Below are 18,188 nucleotides of genomic sequence, written 5' to 3'. Positions count from 1 at the left end.
TTCTGTGGTCGTTGTCTTCCTTTTTTTTTTTTTGCCAACAGACTGATAATCAAACTAAAAGGTTTTTACATACACACAAATGCTGTTAGTTGACTTCAAAGAAGACCAAACTCTGGTTTTCAAAAAGGAGACGGAGTGTTTTTGCTTTGGGCTTTGTCTTTTTCACAGAATTTTTTTAAATGGTACTTTTAGAAGTATTTTTAGTATTCTTCAAAAGTAGTAGTAAAAATAAATCCCACCACTCAGCCTTCCTCAAGACTCTGACTGATAATGAAGAGACATGAGCATCAATAACTAAATGGGGCTGGGGATGTGGCTCAAGTGGTAGCGCGCTCGCCTGGCATGCACGCGGCCTGGGTTCGATCCTCAGCACCACATACAAACAAAGATGTTGTGTCCGCTGAAAACTAAACAATAAATATTTAAAAAAAAAAACTAAATGGGAAGGAGAGCAGTTTCTTTAGCAGAAAAGAAAATGACCATTAGCCTATAAGGTACCCTTCTGCAAGAGCGCAAGTAGGCAACGTGACTTGACCTGAGGTTGAAGAGAGGCAGAAAGGTGGGATCTGATCTGGGCAGAGGTCCTGCTCAGGTGGACCATGAAAGAACCAATGTTCAACAAAGAAAGGGTACCCTGCCAGGGACCCTTGCTGTTCCATCAATAGCCACCCTTCTAGGAGCTGATGTGTGGACAAAAGGAGCCACAGGTTTCCTTCCTCAGTCCTTCCCACTCCAAGGGCCTTGCTCAAGGAAGTGCTGTTGGCCTCCTGGATGGTGTCATGGTCCACTTCTGTTGCAAGGACAATACCTGAGACTGGGTGGTTTATAGAGGTTTGTTTTGGCAAACAGTTCTGAACTGAGAAGTCCAAGAACATGGCACTGGTATTGACTTGGCTTGTGAAAGCTTCATGCTTCAACTCCGAGCAGACCAAGCAGAAAAGCGAGCGTGCATGTGTAAAGGGGACAGCACACAGCTAGGGTGCAGCTCCATGGCAGAGCACTGGCCTAGCATGTGCAAGGCCCCCAGTTCCATCCCTAGCACCACAAAAATAGAAAAGAGAGGAAAACACAAAACACGAGAGGCAGCCCCACTTTATAACAACTTTTCCTCACAGTAACAATCCCTTCCTTTGAAAGCGAGATCTCCCTCACATACCAAGAGCTAACCCAGAGGCATTCATCACATTGAATGACCTAATCCCCTTTCCAAGTTGCACTCTGTCAATACTGCTACGTTGGCAAATTCAATGTCAACATATGTACTGGAGGGGACAAACCATCTTCAAACTAACAGGTAGGAGCATTCAAGCTGGGGTGGCCAGAAATGACCTGGGCCAGGGCAGGAACACCATAGAGTATGTTCTCGGCATGGTTGATGGAAAGCTCCAGGCCTTCTGGGTGCCTCTGAGACCCTTTACCAACATGGAAATTAACATTCACCATATCAGGCAAATACAAATAAACATGCTCATGATTTTAAATTGTCCCATCAGAATTTCCAAGGGCAAAAATACTTGTAACAATTTTGTAGATATACTTTTTAAAATAGCTATTTGGAAGAGCAATTTTCTTATTGTAATGTGGAAGAAGACTTGATATTGTGTTCATCACTCCTTATACACACCAAAAAAAAAAAAAAGGCAAGACAAAAAAACAGAAAAACCCCAACAACTCACTTAATAGAGAAAGTTCAAAGTGTCAACTTTAAAAACAAGTTGCTATTTTAAGTGAAAAATCTAAGACAAATTGTACTTAAAAATTTTCAAATATAGTTTTCATCAGTAAACTAACTTTTTATGGTACTATATAGAACTTAAAAAATGCAACTTAACCTGAGAAAATACAAAAGCTACTTTTTTTCTTACAACCCCACAGATTTTAGAGCAGCCAGGCTATCTGAAATAAAATTCAACATTCTGATATTTATAAGAGGACAATACTGATTCTCTAGAGAATGATTTCTTCTTCCCCCACAAATACCTTAGTGTATGTGCAAAATTAAGAGATCATAGCTGTTGGATTGGTCTATCTCCATAGAAATGGCTGAGTCACTGTGAACATGATTCAGACAGAATGAAGCACAGAAATGACTTCCTTCTGTGCTCTTGGTGGGCGAAGTGGATGGAGGGATGGAAATGGGTGGAATTGAGAATATTCACCAGGGACATACCGAGGTGCCAAACTCCACGCTAAATATTCTACACAGGTTTCTAATGAGCCCATCCTGTGTCGGTGATAACAGCTAAGTAAATCTCAACTGCCACAGAGATTCCTACTCAAGGTACAATGAACACATTCTGTTGTGAGCAGTATCTTGATTCTAGATCAATACTACCTTCAGGGTCTGCCTCCTCACCTTGAGAGGTGACTAGAGCCACAGCTCAGCTCAGAAACTACCTCTGGTACATCCTGACTGCATAATCAACTGGCATAAAACTTCACTTTCTTCCTCTGTTTCAGCTGTTTTGAAAATTTGAGTTGTCCCTTCAGCACATACCATGTAAATTTCATATGTATTAACCGACCTAAATTTTAATAAGACCACTTCAGACATCCCCTTAGGTATGGTGAAAACCCATAGAGCTAATTTCATGAGATAGTGTGCAAACAATAAGTAACCTGTTTGGTTCACATACCTTTTACAAAATCTTTAGCACCATGATGGATCTATTCTAATGTCACATGAGAAATCAAGATGCATAAAAATTAAACAATTATTTCAAGATCAGAGCTTCAAGCCCTGGCTTGTCCTAACTCTATAGTAATGTTGCAAAGAGCTGTATTATGACATCCTTCAGGTCAAAATTTTATTAAAAATTCAGAGTAGACTGGGCCTGGTGGTGCACGTATGTAATCCCAGCTACTTGGTAGGCTCTGACAGGATTGAAAGTTCAAGGCCAGCCTCTGCCATTTGATGAGATACAGTCTCAAAATTAAAAAATAAAAAAGTATGAGGATGTAGTTCACTAGTAGAGTGCCCCAGGTTCAATCCTCAGAACCACAAAAAAAAAAAAAATCATAGTAATGTGTTTTAGGTGAAGCTCCAATAAGAATCCTTTACTAGGTTATTTAAGAAAAATGGGTTTACTTCCCTGTGGCAAAAAATAAAAAATAAAATAAAATATGTGACTTATAAAATACTTTGAAGCTAGGAACTGCAAAGTACAATTCTAGATTTAGGACAGAGCCTAATTCTGTATTAGAACCAGAGGCAACAGGAAAAAAGTTACATTATGCCATCTCTCCAGTGTTACTCAGTTTTGTTCTTTTTTCTTTCTTTTTTTTTTCTGTCAAGCTTCCATATGGTTCTCCTAAAATAAAACACAGTGAAAATCATTGAATTTTTCCCAATAATGATATGGCATTGGGTCATGATACAGCCAGCCCCAGCAAAGCAGCCCTGAAAAGATGTGATTTGAAAGTCTGGGGAAAACAGCCAGAGAGAATGAATTTCTGGATAAAGGTCACATATGGAATAAGTTCCCCTAAAATGCAATTGTGTCCAGAAAGGCTGAGAAGTTGGATGCTGTTTCCCATTCTCATAACTTTACTGTGGGTCTTTCCAAGATTTTGGTTTATATAAGCAGAAAAAAAGAGAGAGATTTATATCAGTTCTTGTGATGTTAATGAGAGTAACTGAACTTTTTTTTTTTTTTATTAGGGATTGAGTTCAGAAATGTTTTTACCACTGAACCACATTCCCAAACCTTTCTATTTTTTTTTTTCACTTTTGAGACAGGGTCTCACTAAATTGCTGAGGGCCTCACTAAGTTGCTGAGGCTAGCCTTAAACTTTCAATCCTCCTGCCTCAACCTGTCAAGTTGCTGGGATTACAGGTATGTGCCATGGTGCCTGGCTTAACTTTTCTTTTGCTGGAAAACTTCCTTCAAATGAAAGATCCAGGAGCACACAGCAGCATAGCTCTCTGACTATAATGGGCTCCCCATTCCTGAGAGCCCCTAATAAGCCCTGCAGTAAAGAGATGGAAACACATGTATTTGAACATAAAATATGTGCACTTATTTTATCCATATCCAAAGTTGCATGGCAGCTTAGGAAACCTGGCTCTAAAGTTTCTAAATATGCCTGAACAAATAGAATAGATGTATGTGGAAATGCCAATTATACTTCAGAATAAATACACACTCAACACTCTCTCACACATATTTATATGGAGAGCAATCCAAACACATTATCATTTGTATACCTCAAAATGGAGGACTTTTTTTGGATCCACAAAAAGAAAAGGTCAGAGTTTGTATGCCATAATTGTTTAGTGGTTAAGAGCAAAGTTTCTGATCACAGTGCCCAAGTTTAACTCTCAACTCCACTAAGCAAGCATCGTTATTTTTCATCAATGAGCTGGGTCCAACAGTCAACTCCCCAGCACTGTGACATAATGAGGATTCAAAGAAGGGATACATACTAAGGACACAAAGCATCGCCTGTCATTCAGCGAGTGTTCAGTGGGCCTCAGTGACCACTGCTAGAATACTATCAAAATAAGCTCCTGTCTTTTCCCACAGGTATTTATTTCCTGGTTCTATCTAAACGTCACTTGGCAATGAAGAGGCACTTGTATTTCCTCAATGACAATTAGTGCCAAAAGCTGATGTGTAAATTATAGAAAATTCATAACAGTAATGAGCTGCATTATTTGGGGGAAATGTCTAATTATTTGAGCTCAACACATGCTCACTGTGTCCTGACTCTGCACTGCTGAGCTGTCCCAGGGACAGGAACATGAGCAAAATCCGATTTTCTGCCTTCAAGCTGCTTACCACCAAAGAAGGTAAATACACCTGTGAACAGTAGAGAAGGGGACATGGAGGATTGCGCCAGCTCCCTGGGGCTGCCACAGAGCACCACAGTGAACTTGACTTCAAAAAACAGAGCTGTATTATTATCTGAGCCCTCTGGAGACTAAGGTCTGGAATTGGGGTGTCAGCAAGGCCATGATCCCTCTGAGACTGGGTAGAATCCCCCTTGCACTTCCATCTCACAGTGGTGCCCTCAGTCCTGGTGGTCCTTGGCTGGGTGCTGAATCGCTCCAGCCACTGCCTCTGTGGTCACGTGGCCCTCTCCTCCTATGTCTGTCTTCACATCATCTTAGGAGGACACCAATCATGTTAGATTAAGGCCCAACCTAATGATCTCATTTTAACTTGATAACATCTGCAAAGACCCTTTTTCCAATTAAGACCACATTCTCAGGGGTTAGGACTTTAACATGTTTTTGAGGGATACAATTGAACCCATAACAAGTAATAAGGGAGTTTGAATGAAGATTGTTTATACTTATCAAAGTATTAATAATAGGGTTTCTCTGGCCTTTTCAGTAAGAAGACACCACCCACGTGGTGGAATATGATGATCTCTCCAATTCTTCAGGAAAAGCCTTGTGGTGTTCCTGTTTTGCTTTTATTAAGATAACAACACTGTGTCATTCATAAACACCCAGCACATTTTTAACTAGATTCAACAAAATTATTTGTAAATTTATTTCATTCTTTATTAGTTATCATGACTAATTTTACTCAGTCTGTATTGAAGAGACAGGCCCTTTCTTTTTCTTCCTTCCTCCCTTCCTTCCTTCCTTCCTTCCTTTCAATATACCTGAGAAATTTTAGTAGTCACTCACAAGAAGTCCTAGCCAAGCCTGGCTTAGAAAGTCAAGTGGGCTCTCTGATGGCAAAAGAACAAACACATCTAAGTTTTGTGTGCTCTCATCCTGTGAAAACCTCTTAATATGAAGTGTCTCATTTAATCCTTATAATGACTATGGTTGATTCTATTAGGAGCATCCCCATTTATAGATGAACAGCTAAGGAGGAGTGCCGCAGTCTGGCTGGGCACAATTCAGGAGCCACTTGTCAAAAGAAACGAACTTTATTTTTAGAACACACACACACACACACACACCCCACCACACAGCTCTTCAGGAATTCCCTCAGAGCCCAACTGCCACCACCGGCTTCCCACAAGCCTCTCAACCTCCCCCACTCCTCCTGCTCTTGAGGCCGATTGGCTGGGTCGCATGGGTGGAGCCAAAAAAAGTCCCCCAATGAGCAGCTCAGTGGTCTGAAAGGGCAGGGAGACAGCCCAATGAGGAGCCAATCAGTTGGCAGCTAGAAGTTTGCTGGGGCCGCTGTGAGCCAATCATCAGCTGACAGCTGGAAGTTTGCTGGGGCCCCTTTGGCTGTGGCTCTCAACAGAGGAGAGGTTAAATAACCAAAGTCACAGAGTTTGTATTAAAGTGGGAATTCAAACCCACGCAGCTGTGATAAAGACACCCAATGCTTTCCTGCCTCATTTGATCCAGCAATTTCACTCTCTGGGGACTAGGAATGCAGAATACCAAGCCTCACCCCAGAAGTACTGAAGCAGAATCTGCATTTTAACCAGGTCCCAAGTGATTCATATGCACATTAAAGTCAGAGAAGTAGCAAGTGGTGCCCAAGGTGTCAAAGGCTCTGACTAGAAAGCAATGAAGAAAGATCAGTGAAAACCACTGAGCATTTGGATGACCCTCTTCAACATCCAAACTCAAAAGAATTGCAACTGGAGGCAACTGTGATCTCCCTGATTTTACACCTTGTCTCCTCTTGATCCATTCTCCACATGGCAGTCACAAAAGAGAGATCAGATCATGGCACGACCGTGATCAGAAATGGGTCTAGGTTTTATGGGGACTGAAGCTTATAAAATAGGAAGAGAGGGTTCTTAAAGAAAATGACTCCCTCAGTGAAAAATTTAATGTGAAAGAAAATATATAGGAAAAACAACATGGTATTTTATGAATTACCCATTTGACACACACCTAAAAATGTTTTGTTTACATTTTCGAATGCATATTCTTTATCACCATCTCATCCAATAATATTTTTGTAATATTGCTTTCTATACAGAGAACAGAAAGGTAATTCGCTCTTCTAGAGTGGTTGGTTAAAATTTGCTTTTTGACATCCATATTTTTGTATTGATGAGTTAATATGCAACTTCACACACAAACATACACCTATATACACTGATTATTAAATAAATAGAGATTCTAGGTTGGATTTTGTACAAATTGCCATTGGGAAGGATAAAAATAAATATTGGGACTTTATAATTCTTTGTGCTTTCTTATCATGAAGATAGGAATTAATAAAGAACAAATTCTCTGCTTAGAATTTTATGCATCTGATGCCTAGAGGAATTTTCCGTAGTTTCTACCACAATATCTTTTTTTTTCCTCAATACAGCTAACCAGGGCCAAGCGCTAAAATATCCTCCCAATGCAATGAAACCTCTGGCCCTGCACCTTCATAATGTGATTTCAAGTGAGCCACTACTTACACTGGGATGGTTAGCAACCACATTAACCACACACAGGAATGCACCATGTGACAGTGATCCACTAAACACAAGGTAAAGATCTCCCTGATCAACTTCCTTGGAGCCAGATTCTCCCAAATGATCATAGCTGCTTTGATGCCACTCCACAAAAAGGAGTATGGTGGAATGAAAATCAGCGTAGAAAGAGAGAGTGGTCCTAAATAATTGCAGATTTTATAAAGTCGTGAGCAGGAATACACACATCGCTGGGGTTCCTCCTTGAAAGGACTCAAGGACTTGGGAGGTCCTGAAGCTTGGGCTTCATTAATTTCATGGTAAGTTTGTTTCTATCCCCAATTTTAAATAAACAAACATACAAACAAACTTTGACTGTCCGCTGGTTTCCTATGATAAAATTCAGGTCCTTTGCCTGGCCAACACCACCTCCAACCTCATCCTCCCCTGAGCTAACAAGCGTCCCGCTTCTCTGTCTTCCTCTGTTTGTCAAATACGTGGAGTCCTCTCTGCCTCCTGAATTCCTGTTTCTGCTGCCTGAAATTCCTGTTTCTCTCTGGTCATGACAGAATCGTTTTCTTCTGAAGACACTGTCACCTCCTCCAGATCTCACCTGGCTCATTCCATCTCACCATGGGTTGATTGGCCTCATGACGCCCATCACGGTTTGTAATTATTTTGCTCACCTCTGTTTCTGTGAAATGATCCAACTCCCATTGGAATTTAAGCTCTGTGATGCCAGGTCCTCTGTCCTTCTCACCATTATATTCTCTTTGCTTAATACAGTGTCTGGAACATAGGAGTGTTCACACAATAATAATAAAAGTAATAATAATAATTTGTTGGATAAAACACCAGTTGTCAAAAGAAGCAGACATGAAAAAAGGTCAAAAACAGGAAACTCAAATGGTTTCTTTTTTCTTTGTCTACAACCAATCACATTCTTGGCTTAGGAGCCCACCAGAAATTCACTCATTTGACAAATATTTTTGACCTTCTAATTTGTGTAATACAAAATGCTAGAAAACATGAAAAACAGAGCTTTTTCCTTATTATATTTTACACAATCTGAAATCATCATTGTTTAGATAAAAGGTACTTAGAGAAAGAAAAAATAAATGAAAACAAAATATAATATCTATATGAGGTATTTCATGATATGCTCCAAATGCCTAAGTAGACAGAGGGTGCTATGGGAGATGGTGAGAGTGGGAGGTGTCACGCAGGCTCTTTGGAGGAGTTTCTGGAGATGGAGCTTTAGGAGCAGTAAACACAGACTTTGGCAAAGCAAGAGCCATGAGATTCAAGAGGAATAAAAATGCAGAAGGGGGGGTGGTGGTGATTAGAATGAACAGGAGCTCTTTTTTTTCATTTTTTTAATATTCTAATTTGTTATACATGATGGCAGAATGCAATTAATTTCATATAACACATATAGAGCACAATTTTTCAAGACACTGTACACAAAGTATTTTCACACCATTCATATGTTATACATGTACTTTGGGTAATGATGTCTGACTCATTCCACCATCATTCCTACCCCCTTGCCCCTTCCTTTCCCCTCCCTCCCCTGTGCCCTATCTAAAGTTCCTCCATTCCTCCCATGACCCCTCACAATCGCCATTATGAGTCAACATCCTCATATCAAAGAAAACATTCAGCATTTGTTTTCTTGGTATTGGCTAACTTTACTTAGTATTATATTCTCCAACTCCATCCATTTACTGAAAATGCCATGATTTTATTCTCTCTTAATGCTGAGTAATGTTCCACTGCTTATATATTCCAAAGTTTCATCTACTGAAGGACATCTAGGTTGGTGAATAGACAGGGGTTCTATACTCAGGGAATGAAAGGCAAACAAAAAACAGGAGCAGTGACCAGCTTTTACAAGACAGCCTCAACAGGGGGAAGAGTGTGGCATAGTGGATGCTGGGATGTGTGTCAGATCCTCCTTCAGAATGCAGCACCTGTTCCCCAGAGTCCTAGAGTGTGACAGCAGGCAACCCTGGGCTCCCAGCCCTCTTTTGGAATCACATTGTCTAAAGAGAGATGCCAGGTCCAAAATCTCCCTTCCCCTCCCTCAGGATGGCCCTGTCCAGCTGGTTGAAGGATGAGTATGACATCCTAGAGCCTTACCCCGAATCAGGTCACGACAGTTCCCTGTGGGGCATGCTGGGATCTCTGTTAGGACTCTGCAGTCCAGCTTCCCCTGCGGCCTGACCATGTTTCCTTCCTTCCCTGCCTTGTGGGTTGGTCCCAGGCGTCCTCTGGTCCTCTCAGTAAACTTTCTGCATACTAATCTCCTGCTTCCCAGGGTGTCCAAAGAGTCATCAATCATTTACCAATCGCATTGTTCAAACACTTGGCTTCCTTCTGAACTGAGCCACAAAATATATTTAAATTCACAATTTAATTCTTTTTTTGTTGGCAAAGAAAATTATTTGACTCTGTGTGTCTTACCTAAGGTATTACTAAATTCATCATAGAATAAAAAGGAAAATGACAACAGTCCAAGTTGAATTTTTTTAACTATGGATTTAAAAAATTGGCAAATTTTTGTGTACTTTAAGGAGAACTTGTAACTTTTAAGTTAAAAAACGGTCCAAATTTTTACTTTCAGTCTTTTATGTTGCTGAGCCCTATTATCAATGTTTCTTTTAAAAGAAACCAGAAAAAAAAATACCAAATTAGTTCTTATGGAAGCCAAGTATCTTCAGATAAAATTAAAACAAATTGCATTTGTTAAATACAATCTGGGAGCCATATTTGGTTGTAGAATCCAAGTGATTATAAAACTCCAGAATGTGGTCTACAGAAAGAACATATCAGTGTCATTTCAAAGCTAACTAAAGTGGTTCCCTATGTAATTACATATTATTTGCAAGTTTAAATGGATCACACTTGAGAGTGAATATAGTTGATATGTACTATTGATAAAAAGCTTCCATCAAGCAGCAAGGAGTAATTAAAGAAACATACACACATAATCAATGTTCAGATCACTCCAACTCCTACAAGAGTTGTCAATATGTTTTGAATGTAAACCACATATTAGGTGGTTTTGCTCTAGTAAAAATCTTTACAGAAATCAATTAACACACCAAGGGCATGAATCGATGCCTAGCTAAGGACATGGGAACTGCAGCTTTTATAATTTCTACCCACAGGAGCCATGTGGGTGACAGGATGGGTTACCATAGGAGCCCTTAGGTGGTCCTTGGTTTGTGCTGACACTGACCAACTCACTTCATTCTGCTACCTGTGAAGGCAGTGTAGCATAGTGGTCATGGGCATGGACTTAGTGGCCAACTTACTGAGTTCATGTACTAGCTCTCTGCCTTCCACCTGTGTGAGTGAGCTCCCAGTCTCGTCTTCCTTCTCTGCAAAAGGAGCTGATGATAAATGGCTTCCGTCACTCAGGGAAGTGGCAGGAATTCAATGAGTGACTATATATAAAGCTCCTAGACCTGTGCCTGGAATAGAATTAGCTATCTTTGAAAAACAAATCCAACTTCAAAGGCTTGCCATTTGAAATGAATGTCTCTGTGTCAATTCCCAAACAGGACAACCTCCCAGCAATACTCCTGGAAAAGAGAACCAGGACCGTCTAGTCTCATTGCCTTGCAGTGGAATAGCTAAACCAGGGGCCAGTCATCAGGCACTGGCTTAGCTCAGCAGACAGCTCAGCAATTTATGTCCTACAGTAATGAACATTCCAGACTACCATTTCTGGGGGCACAATGGAATAAATACATTGAATGAGTCTCCGGAGGAGAATAACAAAGACAGCTGGATAAAATATTAAAACTCCCTCTTGAAATGCTCTGTGGAGCTATCAAGAAAGGAAGAAATGCTCAGAGGCTGGAAACAAAAGGGTGATTCTTTAACATAAACTAGCACCAAATCTACCTTCTGCCTAGTGGCATCTGCCCAACTCTGGTAAATTAGAGACTCTGTGTGGCACAAGAGACCGAAGAATTCAGCCTGTCCCAGGCAGAGAGGCTGACAGAGGAAGGGGACTGCAGCCTGAGCCCCAAAGGACTACTCTGTCTGCAGGGGTGTGTCAGTGCTCACCAGCTTGTCTCTGGTATAATTTTTAAGAGAGCACCCAAAACCCAGAACGCAAAGAGTTTTAGTGCAGTATTTTAAAAATCAAAATGAATGAAGAAGTCCATGATGAATAAAATAACAAAATCGTAAACAAAGATAGGATGTTGCTATTTATTGACTTGCAACATTGGCAAGGGGAGTCAACTTATGGGTCAATGTCACTCTAGAAAATAGATCCAGCAAAGCATTATCACTATAATGGGAAGAGGAAACATTATTTCCCCAAAGACATGTCACTAAATAAGTTAATATCCATCTATGATAAAATCTCTTTATGAACTAGTAACAAGAAGGGAACTTCCATATCCTCATAAAAGATATATACAAAAATACCTACACAAGCATAACAATTAACAGTATTAGAATTTTCTTTAATATCAGAAGCAAGGTACCTTATAAACCATAGTTGTTTTTATCCAGTATTGCACAGCATCTCTTAGCTAGTAATGTGGTACAAGAAAAAAATGTATAAAAATAGGAAAGAAAATATGCAAAGCTTATTATTTCTTGATGATATGATGTTTTACTCAGAAAACACCAAAGAATCGACAGATATTAGATTGATAACGTGTGCTTATCAAATTGCCAGAATTTAAATTAATATGCATTAATTAAGATAATCCTATTTGTTATAATAGACACATCTCAATGACTTAACAAAAGAAAAATTGGTTTCTCAGTAGATAAGGCTAACTTAATAGGTGGAATGTGTAAGAGGGGCCCTCCTCCACAAAGTCACTTGGGAACTCAACTGACAGAGATGTACCTCATTCATTGTGTGACCTCCACAGGCTTTCAGGCATGAACATCCAGCAGCATATAGGGAAGGAGTGAGTAGGACTGTAGAGGAGGTTTTCATCAGTCAGAACTCAATGTGTGGTGGATATGACATTGGCTCACCTTCTCTTTTTCCGATGTCAGTCCCATGATGGTGCCTAATTGAAAGAAAGGCTGAGAAGAAAGCATATGTTTGGGGAGAAAGGGAAAGCTGTTTATGAAAAGCAAGATTGTCTCTGCCACATAATCAACAAAAATCATATGCCTAACAGCAACTTAAAAATCAGTTCTTTTACAAATTACGAACAACAATGGCAATGAAAGTATTACACATCGAGGAATTAATATGACAAAAGATGTGGGAATGATCTTTGAAAAAATTTTCAACTTTTTGAAAGAACCAAATATACACAAATGGGAAATAAAACAATGTTATGGAGATCTAACTTCTTCCCATATTGATCTATAGCTTTAATGCAATCCAATCAAAATAGTAACAAAATTGCATATGGTACCAGACAAACTGATTCTAAAATGTATATGGAAAATTGAAGAGCTTAAAATATCTGAAACACCTCTACAGGAGAAAAAAGTCAAGGACTTTCTTAACCCTTTTCAGGACTCAGTAATAAAACAGTAGTAAATAAGGCAGTGTGGAACTGATGTAGTGTTAGACAATGTCAACCAATGGAACAAAATTAAAAAGTCAGTCCACACAATTAAAAAAAAAAACTTGATTCACAACACAGTGACGAATGGACATTGAAGACCAATGGGAGTAGAGAAATTATATAATAAACAGTATCAGGGCATTTAGCCATCCAATGGATAAAAACAATATTAAGTTGGATCACTACCTCCTACCATACAGGAAAATCATCAATACTCATTAGATTAAAGGGTTAAAAGAGAAGGGCAAATTATATAACATCTTGGAGGCAGAGCAATATATATGAAATATTTTAAAAGAAGCTCAGATTCTTAAGGAAGAAAATTGAGACATTTAACTCCCTTAAAATTGAGAAAGTTATCTACTGGCTATAAAAGATGAGAAGACACCAGCTAAGAGAAGATACTTAATATATTCATATGATGTAAAAGATTAGTATTTGATTATGTGAAGGACTTCTGTAAATCAATATGAAAAAGACAAATGGCCAATATAAAATGGGTGACAAACATGAACAGGCATTCCATAAAAGAGAAAATATAAATGGCCCTCAAATGTGAAAAATTCTTCATTAATAACCCCAAAAAAACTAATTTAAAGTCACAATGAAATACCATTTCACACCTACCAGATCAACAAAAAATTTAAATGATGGACAAGGACCCTGATATAGTATTTTTGGGAGTTTAAATCAGTAGTATCACTTTGGAAAACAACATTATCTACTAAAACTGAGTATGCACATGGGCTAAAATCTCAGGTAGAGATCTAGGCCCCAACTTATCAATGATACCTGCAGTAGGAGTGATAACAGGAAATGTGATACAATCTGCCTCTGTCAATCACTAACTCACACCAATGTTCTTGTTCAGTGTCTTCAAACATGGGAAGAGGAGTGGCAGGGTGGTTAAGTGAGTGCCTTTAAGATTAGAGTGCCTGGGCTCCACCGTTGTCTCCAGCCACTTACCTGTGAACCCTGAGCAAGACCCTTAACCCCCATCCATGAATGGGGACAATAAGATTGAACATTTAGTGAGTGCCACTATGATTACTAATTCAAAGAAAATGACACTGGAGACGAGGATGAAAGTAGATAGGAGCAAGGGTGGCCCATCCTGGAACGGACCCCACTCAGAACACTTAGAGTCCACCTGTCATCTGCTTTTACTGTCTCCTCAGGAATGTTCTGGAGGCAACAACCCCAGGTGAAGGCCACACTCAAAGTATCTTTATTTCTTAGCTAGACTATGACCTGTTCCTAACAACTTCACACAAATTAGGAAGAAAAAAAAACCCCACACAAATTCCGTGTCCAGCTTCTAAGCATAAATGGAGGAAATGAATAAGTTTATACTATTTTAAAAGGTAATTACTAGTAAAATACTTTCAGATTCACATTTCCTGTGAAATAAAATTCTGCCTTTCAAAGGTCTCTGGCAGAACTATTCAGCAACACCTTTGTTCCAAGCAGGGATTTTCCTTCAGTACAGAACACACTGTACCCTACTCAGAAAATGACTGATCTAATTTTAAAGGGGAGACAATTAAAGCATATAACTGTTAAAACACATTTAAAAATACCTACGCCATATCACTCAAGACACATAGATGTTGGTGAGCACTTTCATTTTGAAAGTTTTATGGTGAATAAATGTAGCTTGGTGACTAGGGTTGAAAACAATAAACAAAAAACTATTCAACCGCGAACTGTCTACACTTGGACTTCAGGTTTTAAGAAAACTTCATATCATCAAATTTTAGCTTGTTGGCTTGAATGTTCCTTATAAATATTTTAGGCAATTCAATAGTTTCAACTTTGATGGCTTTTCTGTAGACATATGATCAGTTCTTTCCCCAAAGTGAGATTAGTGAGAGATGAGAAGGAATATGAAGAAAACGTTATTTAAAGCTTTTTGTTTCCTCTTGATCTGATTCAACAGAATTCCAAATTGTATGTGTCATCATTCAGAACCTTTGTCTGGCATAATCCAAATAGTAAAGATTATTTCACTAAGTTAAATATATTGAGTTTAATAATTCTAATTTTAAATGTTGATTTACCTACAAAAGTACACCAAATTTTGAAGTCTTCCAAATCATGTGCAGTTAAGAAATAGCATGCATTCTGTTTTCTTCTTCCCTTCCCAGTAAAATATAGGTGGAAAGCACAGTGCTCTCTTGACATCTCCATTTCCTCATCCCTAATTTACTCTTTCATAGATAGCCTTTACCATGTTGAGGTATATTCCTGATATCCCTAGGTTTTCTAGTGTTTTGAACATAAAGTGATGCTATATTTTATCAAATACTTTCTCTGCATCTATTGAGATGATCATATGATTTTTATCTTTGAGTCTATTGATATGATGAATTACATTTATTGATTTCCGTATGTTGAACCATCCTTGCATCCTGGGATGTACCCTACTTGATCATGGTGCACTATCTTTTTGATATGTTTTTGTATTTGATTTGACAGAATTTTATTGAGAATTTTTGCATCTATATTTATTAAAGATATTGGTTTGAAGTTTTCTTTCTTTGATGTGTCTCTGTCTGGTTTGGGAATCAGGGTGATATTGGCCTCATAGAATGTGTTTGGAAGTGTTCCCTCTTCTTCTATTTCATGAAATAGTTTGAAAAGTATTGGTGTTAGTTCTTCTTTAAAGGTCTTGTAGAACTCAACTGTGTATCCATCCAGTCCTGAGCTTTTCTTGGTTGGTAGGCTTCTGATGGTGTCCTCTATTTCCTTGCTTGAAATTGATCTGTTTGGAAGACCATTTTGCAATATTTAAGACACAGAAAGGTTTACAGAATAAAACAACAAATGAATTCCTACCTCATAGCCCAATTTTTAACATGTTTAAACACAGGCAAAATCCCACCAATGCTTCCTGATCACATGAGTCTTCCTCCTGAATTTGCATTGTACCATTCCCAGGCAACTGCCTCATAACTTTATGAAGTGTATCTTCATAAAATATATATAATTTTACATGCGTATCCTTAAGCCATATGGAATATTATTTTGAATTCTTAAACTTTACCTAAATGGCATCCTAGAACACAAATTCTTCTGAAACTTGATTTAGTCAGCATTATGTGAGAGAGAATCATCCATGCCCAGGTATATAGTTTAGGTTTGCTCATCTGCGAAGAGTTCTGTGGTGTGAGCGTGCTGTAACTTACACTCTGGTTTAGGAACTACTGTAAATATTCTTTCAATAATGTGCATGGACATTCGCTGTCTCCAGTTTTATATGCCACATCCTCTCCAACCTGTGATATTGTATATTTACATTTTTGCAAGTCTGCTAGTCCATTGCAATTTGATTCACTTTTCTCTAATCACTAGTACAATTAAGCTTCTTTCCTGCCAGTTTCTGGCCATCTGAGTTTTCTGTTCTGAAGGGTGTTTTATATATCAATCCTTTTATTATTATTTTTTCCTTTTGGAGTTTTCCCTCTCCCCCTCCCCCACTCTTCTTTTTCTCTTGCTTCCTTTCTTGCTTGTTTGCTTTCTTTCTTTTTTTTTTTTTTTTTTAACTTTTAACATCACCAAATAGATCAAACATTTTCTTTATTGCTTAATAAAGTCTTCTTTCCCCTAAGGTCATAAAGATGTTTTCCTATGTTTTCATCTATAGAAATTTTACCTTTCAAATTATTTCATTGAGGATTGACTTTCATATAGAGAGGGAAGCAAGGGCCCAATTTCATTTTGCTTTCCTCCTGAGAACAGCGAAATGCCCCAGCACCATTTACTGAATGGTCTATTGAATTCCTTAGCAGCTCTTGCCAGAAGAGTCAGTGAACAGTAATCTTTCTTAGAAACGCATGGAAGTATTTGCCTTTTCTTGCATGACATTAAAGTGGATACACAATTTCCTCAGCATTTTGAAGATGTGTGTCTTCTGGTCTCTATGGCCACAGAGGACATACCTGAAAAGTTCACTACCGAGTTGACTTGCTCCTTTATCCATCACCTTATCCCCCATCCCTTTATGCTTCTCCTTTATCTTTGAGGTTCCACAATTTTAATACAAGGTTCCTTGATGCAGATTTTTTAATTTATCTTGCTTGGAATTCTTTATCCCTTCTCAAATTTAGGGTTTTTTTTTTTAACTTCTAAATGTTTTACAGTAATTCTTTTCGACGTTTCACTGACAGATGCCTTGCTTCCTCCTCCGGAAATTTCTATGAGCTGGATGTCGAAGCTCTGTCCACTCCCCATGTCACCTCATCTTTTTCCCTCTACCCCTCTCCTACTCGCTGGGGTGCCTCCCATATAGTTTTATCAGATAGACTTCACATTTCACTCATTTCCTCTTCATCCACATCTACTCTATTGTTCCAGCTATATTTTAATGACTTCAATTTTCATTGCTTAAAATATCTCTGATTTTCTTCTCAATTTTGCAATGTTCTTTCTCCACCCCCAAAAACCAATTTTTATAGTAGTGACCCTGTGCCTTCTTTTATCCCTCTGAACATCTTAAACATTTATTTTGGAGCCCGTGAGAGGCAGCGTCATTTCGTGTTGAAGTGTTTTGCATGCAGGCGAGTCTCCCCAGTGCCTTCTTCCTCTGAGCATATCCTTGCATCACCAACTGCTGTGGTATCTCTGTGTTCTGCACTCAGAAGATCCTCTCCCAGCCCAGTGTCCAAGGTACAAGAAGCCATTAAAGTCCCTTTATGATAATGGGTGGAGTTTTCCTGGGATGAGATACCCGCTTTACTGGCTCCTGGCTCCCCAGTACACATGGGAATTCCAGACTCTGGCTCCAGGTGGGGTTCGGAACCCTAATCATTAAGGTGTTTCCTGTCCTAAGAGCAGAATGGATGCCTTGAGGCAGCCCTGACGCTCTCGTATTCCTATTCAACATGCTTACCCTTAGGAAATCAATTCACACCTTTGGGATAAATAGTAATAGCTGTTGTGTCAATTTCTGCTCGCTTTTTTAGCTGAGCTCCCTCCTCATTCTGGCAACCAAAGAGTATTCCAGATAATTCTGCTAGGTATTTGGTAAAATGTATATTTTAAAATAAACTACCATTTTCATGTGTCTACATAAAAAGAGTATGTATTTCTCTGTCCAGTTCATGCAACCATTCCTAAAAGAACTCTTCTTCCCTCTCTTTCCCTTCCTTCCTTGGCTTCAGCAGTCTCCAGCTCTTCCCTCTGACTCCTTCCTTCCTTCCTTCCTTCCTTCCTTCCTTCCTTCCTTCCTTCCTTCCTTCCAGAAGCCAGAAACTTGAATAACATTGCAAATTCATCATTTCCCCCAAT

Source organism: Marmota marmota, unplaced genomic scaffold (genome assembly GCF_001458135.2).
Source record: "Marmota marmota marmota unplaced genomic scaffold, marMar, whole genome shotgun sequence".
In the NCBI taxonomy this organism is placed as follows: Eukaryota; Metazoa; Chordata; class Mammalia; order Rodentia; family Sciuridae; genus Marmota; species Marmota marmota.
This window is presented reverse-complemented; position numbering follows the sequence as displayed.